Source organism: Vombatus ursinus, unplaced genomic scaffold (assembly GCF_900497805.2).
Source record: "Vombatus ursinus unplaced genomic scaffold, bare-nosed wombat genome assembly UNPS02014847.1, whole genome shotgun sequence".
Taxonomy (NCBI): Eukaryota; Metazoa; Chordata; class Mammalia; order Diprotodontia; family Vombatidae; genus Vombatus; species Vombatus ursinus.
This window is the reverse complement of record NW_020954625.1, coordinates 2,358,386-2,365,108: the sequence shown is the minus strand read 5'-3', so window position 1 is coordinate 2,365,108 and position 6,723 is coordinate 2,358,386.

Here is a 6,723-nt window from a genome sequence, read left to right as displayed (position 1 = left end):
AGCAGTCATTTCCTGTCCACTAAGTATCATCTTTTTGTGATGTTTTTGAAGCTCCCCACATCCATTGTCTTTGGAACTGTTCTTGGAGACTATCTTCATGACCCACAGCTCATACTACTTCTTAGAAGTCCATGAGCCTTTGACCTCTTTCATTTCTTGATCCTGAACCATATTCCCAGATGAAATGGAAGCCCCTCGAGGGCAGGATTTTTTCATTTTTGTCTTTATATCCCAACTGTCTAGTACAGTTCCTGGCATGTAGTAGGTGCTTAATAAGCGCTTGTTGAATTATTGTTGAATTGGCTGCCCTATGTCACAGGATCATAGCTCTAAATTTGGAAGGAAAACTAAGAGAAGACACAGGTAGGAAATGGAAGAGGAATGATTTGAACCCAGGTCCTTTGAATTCCCACTCTTGCTAATTGTCTGCATTAGCCTTGGCAAGGCAGGAGTATCCCAAGAGAATCCACCAACAGTGCTATTTCCTAGCTATGTAACTCTGGGTCAGTCACTTAAACTGCCTGGGACTCAGTTTCCTCATCTGTAAAAAATTATGGCTTCTAAGCTTTCTTCCAGTTTTTAATCCACGATCCTCTGACCCTAGGCTCTGTGGGTGCCCTCCACCTCCACATATACATCATGTCTTCTCCTCCCTAAAATGCTGACACAAGGGGACTGATCCCACCACTCCATCCCTGAAAGAGGCAACTCCACTTTCACAACAGGTGGGCCTGGGGGAAGAAGCAGCTCCAGGAGCTGATCCTTAGACACGACCTCCCCCCAGAGGCTTTGAGAAGGAAGAGGAAAGGACGGAGAAGCAAGATTGAGGTGGAATGAAAAGAACGTTGCCTCTTCAGCTGCAGGAATCTGGTGGAGGGAGATCTCAAGCTGTTGAAATCACATTGCAGCAGCCCTTTTCCGGGGCCCAGCTTGTCTCTCCTATTCTTCCGGCTATTGCAACAGCCCTAGAGAGATGCATCTGCAGCTCCTCCCGGCGCAGGCTCATGGACCGCAGGCCTACCATCCAACGCCATGCTAACCAGTCACGTACGCGCCATCTTGTGGCGAGGACAAAAATCTGCACTTCGGCAGCATCCCCAATGGAACTGCCGCACGCAATTGGGTCGAGCTCTCCATTTCCCTTGGATGGCTTCCCTGGGAGGAGCAAGGGACCTAGAATTAGAGGAGGGCACCCTGCCCTTGCTTCCCCATCCCAATCTCCAGCCTTCACCTCCACCCCGTCCACTCAGCTTAGTTCAATGATACCATTTGGATTCGGAGATTTCTAGATCCGGACCTAGCCATGCAGCTGGGACACCTTGCTGTCATTTCTTTTCCATTTCTTTTTGATCTGGCTTTGAAATTTCCAAACACACTTTCCACCATAAGTCTTGCTAGACAAAGGAATCTAGAACCCTCTGGAACCCAGCCCATGAGAGTCACCGAGAGCCTGACAATGTCTCAAGAAGACAACCTCAGGTCATGTCCCCCCTGAGGCAGCCTCTGGTCTCGTGGCTTTTGTTTTGGTTTCTAGGCATTGCAGGGGTGTGATTTTCCATTGAATGAAGTTTTACCAGCCTCTTTTATTTTTATTGTTGTTCAGTCATGTCTGACTTTCCATGACTCCATTTGGGGTCTTCTTGGCAAAGATACTGTAGTGGTTTACCATTTACTTCTCCAGTTCATTTTACAAATGAGGAAACTGAGGCAAACAGGGTTAAGTGATCTGCCCAGTGTCACACAGATAGTAAGTGTCTGAGGCATTTAAACTTAGATCTTCTGGACTCCAAGTCCAGTGTTCTATCCACTGAGCCACCTAGCTGTCCCACAGCCCATTCTATAGATAGACTAAAAACCTAAGGAAATTGTGACAGAGAAACAAAAATTTCCCTCTAAAAATAAAGTTCTTTGGGCAGCTGGGTGGCACAGTGAATAGAGGGCTTTGAAGTCAGGAGGACCTGAGTTCAAATCCAGCCTCAGACCAAACACTTAACACTTCCTAGCTATGTGACCCTGGGCAAGTCACTTAACCCCAATTGCCTAAAAATTAAAAAAAAATTAAAAATGAAGTTCTTCCAGTATACAGTGAGTTGCTTGAGGGCAGATACTGTTTGAGCATCCTCTGGAGTCAGGACGATCTGGGCTCAGAATGAGGACGATCTGGGTTCAAGTCCTGTTTCTGTCAAGTATTATATAGAAGATCCCAGACAGGAGACTCAACGTCTCAGTGTCCTTGGGCAATTCTCTAAGACAGGCATTCTTAACCTTTTAAATGTTACTCATTGCTTCCTTTGGCAGTCTTGGGAAGCCATGGACCCCTCCTCCGAATAATGTTTTAAAATAATTAAAGGAAATACTAAATTTTAGTTAGAGGTTAGAGAAAATAAAGATGTAATTTTTTCCCATCCAAGTTTGCAACCCTCTGAAATCTATCTATGGAAATTGGGGAGGGGGGGGCTGTGTATCCCAGGTTAAGAACTCCTTCATGCTCTAAGACCAATTCTGCATTAGTTAACCAAGTTCCTCACTGGGAGCTCCCTGTGCCAGATAAGTTATAGAACCAGTGCCATATCATTACAATAGCCCAGCATGATGCCTTGCACGCAGTAGGTGCTTAATTAACATTTATTGAATTTCATTGAAAGTTGAACCAAGAGAGGTTACCAGAATTATGCACCCCAATACTTGAAAGGATCAGGGTTTTAGGTGCTTCATTTGCTGCTCCTAACCGTCAGTCCTTAGGACACTGTCTTCATCAGAGCTGTTACTAGCAATTTTGGTGTCTGAGGCAAACAGCACAAAACATCTCTCAAATCTGATTCTTAGGACAATTTCAGTTTGGAGAGGAGTGATGACCGGTAAAGAAAGAAAAAAAAAAAAAAACTCTAATGCCTTGGCATGGGGTCAAGGTGAAATGAGGGGACAGAGATCCTGGCCCACCAGCCCCCAAGGTCCAAGATACCAGCGTACTGTGATGCTGCTTCTGGGGAAGATGCCTCCCAGGGAAGAGTAGGATAGACCCAGTTTGGGAAAGAGGTGACCTGGGAAGCAGTTGCTAATGGGATGAAGAATGTCGTCTGGTTATTTCTTCCTTTAGCTAATTAGAGTGGTATAAGAAAGGAAGAGTGATGTGAGTGTGAGGGCATCAGACTTAGAGTCAAAAAGACCTGAGTTCTAACCCTGCCTCATATATTTTTCCTAGCTGGGCAATTCACTTAACCTCTCTGTGTCTTGATTTCCTTATATGTAAAATGAGGGTGTTGGTCAGTAGCTTCTAACAGAGGGTTCTTAACTTTTTTTTTTTTTTCCTGTTTGGCAGTCTGGTAAAAACCAACAAACCTTTCTCAGAATAATGTTTTTAAAAGTATAAAATACATAGGTTTGCAAAGGAAACCAATTATATTGAAATAAATTTATCAAAATATTTTTTTAAAAAGCAAGTTCAGGGGCAGCTAGGTGGCGCAGTGGATAGAGCGCCAGCCCTGAAGTCAGGAGGACCTGAGTTCAAATCCAGCCTCAGACCAAACACTTGACACTTACTAGCTGTGTGACCCTGGGCAAGTCACTTAACCCCAAGTGCCTAAAAATTTAAAAAAAAAGCAAGTTCATAGACCCCCAAGTTAAGAACCCTTGATTTAGATCCATGATTCTCTAATCTTTGCTAAGCGAGTACTGGTTGTCTCTCTGGGGCTACAGGAGTGTGAGTGATGTTAGCCCCCTATGGATTTTACTAACCTGGGTAAAAGCCATGATTGCCCTACCCTAGTTATTGCTGTGGGACAATACTTCAGCCCTTTCCAACTTGGTTGGATCTATGAACTTGTGCTCTGCTGGCATAACCTTTTAGAAACCAGGGATTCCTCCATGCCTGGATGAAACATAGGAGTATGTCAAAAGGAAGTGTCAGAATTAACTGGGTCATCATCACTGTCATTTTCCTCCTCCTCCTCCTCAAGATGGCCGTAGTGATATGAGGGGTTTACGTGAGCACAGTGGATTTATAAGGGCAATGCTGTAAAATGGACCTATTTGAAAAGCCTTATCTTTCCTCCCATTGGAAACTCACACTAGAGTCTTAGCAACCCAAGAAGTGCTTTCCTGGGAGGAGGCAGAAACAAGGCTGCCTAAAGCCAAATTGTCAGACAGAAGTCTGCCTCCTCCTCTCCTCCTTCAGCTTCCTATGCCCTTCTCTGGCTTGGCTTCACTCTCTCCTCATTTGCATGTCCAATGCTCCTATTCAGCTGCATAGCTCCTGCCAGAAAGGCAAACCTTTGATAAATGCATTCCCTCAGAGGCGCTGTGCGTGCATAACAGGAAAAAAAAAGTACTGAGAACCAAGGTGCCTAGGTTATAGGCCCAGTTCTGCTGCTCATTAGCCGGGGAACTGTGGGCAACTCGATTCTGGCCTCAGTTTCCTCTTCTGAGAAGAGAAGTGGGTGGAAAAGCTTCGCTATACAGCCACCTCCTTCCTGTCTGCCTCCTTTCCCTCATCCTGCTCTATAGAGCAGCAGGTGCATGACTGGGAAGGAGAGACAGGCAGTTAGGAGAGGGATGCCACGCTCAGAACAAGGGATCAGAACAAGGGATGACAAGGTGGCACTGACGCTAACAGCTTCTCCCTCCTGGCACCACCGTACCACTGAGTCCGTGCACTGAGCTCCACGGTGGGCTTGGTGAGGGGAGGCAGCCTGAGGTCAGCTCCGGGCTCTGGCAAGAGAGCCTCAGTCTTCCTGAGTTCACCAGATCATGAGTCCACCCCCTAAACTGCGAGGACCCAGGGCAGTTCTTGCTTCTCAGCCCGGTGGGCGCTTCTTTGCCCGATCACAGGCGATTGGCAGCGGGGAAGGAGGGATTCAAGCAGGACGTTTCCTAGCGCTCCTGAGTTTGAAGGAGCTTCTGGTGCCATTTGGGGACTTCCTGGGACTAGGAAACATCCAGCCCAAAACTCTTTGCTTCCCATGCATTTTTTCTTTGCTGACTGTCTTTGCCATTGGGAGGAGATGAGTGAATATGCAGAATTAGACACACTTTTGGGGGGGGGCTAGGCAATGGGATTAAGTGATTTGCCCAGGGTCACACAGCTACTAAGTGTTATGTATCTGAGGCCGGATTTGAACTCAGGTCCTCCTGAATCCAGGGCCGGTGCTCTATCCACTGCGCCACCTAGCTGCACCTCCCCCCCTTTTTTTAAGGCAATCGGAATTAAGTGACTTGCCCAAGATCGCACAGCTAGCAAGTGTCAAGTGTTTGGTCTGAGGCTGCATTTTTTTCTTGTTACCACGGTCTCTTTCCTTACTCAGGGTAAGGGCTGCATCCGATGCAAGCGTGCTTACCGGCTCCTGCAGAGTCAGCTCTACTGAGTCGCAGGATAAGAGCTCGATAAGGAAGTTCAAGAAGGGGGTGGATAGCGGGTAGAAGCATAAGCTTATTTTCGATTGTGTAAATCCACAAAGGCACACACCCACTGATGTTGTCAGCATGCAGAGGCAGGCAGAGAGGAAGCTTAGTTCTGAAGCTTACGATGCATGACCATAGGCAATCACATAACCCCTCCAGCCTCAGTTTCCTCATCTGAAAAATAAGGGGGTTGGGCCAGATGACCACTGATGACCTGGCAGCAATAAATCAATGAGCTTATGACATTATTTTCTTTGGGAAAATATAATCTCAGAAGTAGAGGAAAGAGACAAAACAGTTCTCAGAAGAACAGAAGAGAAAATGCACCTCCCTTCTTTACAGAGCTGTGGAACGTTCAGACTCGTCTATCATGACGCATGACTAGCACCCTGTTCCATTAAACCTTTTAATATAATTGCTTTTGCAAAAGGATATTTACTTCAAGAATATAGCCAGAACAAGCACATAAATATGTCCCCCCAGCACCACCAGGGCAAACTCTCCCCTATGCTACCGTAGTCTGAGGGCCGGAGATGAGCGGGGCAGAGGCTCAACTGAGCTCAGTTCCTGCAGAGCATTGGTCCCACCAGGTTCACATGCAAAGGTGAGATAGGTCCTCATACCAGCTTATTATACTAGGTGGGAAATTCAAAGATCACTCCTTACTCCCAAGGGTGTCAATGAGTTTGGAATCAGGAAACCTGAATTCCCATCCTGGCTTTTGATAGCTGGGTGATCTTGGACAGGTCATCTCATAATTTGAGATCTATAAAACGGGGATAATAATATCTGTGTTACTGACCACAGGGGGTTGTTGAGAAGAAATAATTCAATGATGCCTGTAAAATGTCAACAGGGAAGCACTCATTTTTTGGAGTAGCAAAGAAGGGGAAACAACATAGAAGACCATCAGTTGGAAAAGGACCGAATCACTTGTAGTGCCATGTATGAATGTGATGGAATATTATAAAGACATAAAAAATGGCGGAAGATATGGGAAGACTTATATGAACTGATGCAAAGGGAAGCTAGCAGAAATTTAAAAAACAGTCCACAATTGAAATAATGCAATTGTTTTAAATTAAACAACTAAAACAGTCCATGATTAAAACAATGACAACAAAGACAAAATAAAAACTGAATACTTCTCCTGAATTGAGTTCGATCCTGAAGAAATAAGAAAGTGCTCATCCCTTCCTTCTTCAGAGAGGTGGGGAACTATGGATGAAAACACTGTTACACTCAATGGATTTGTTAGTTTTTCTTGACTGGTTTTTCTTATCTCTTTCTTTTTTATTATATGTTATAAGTGATATATTAAGAATG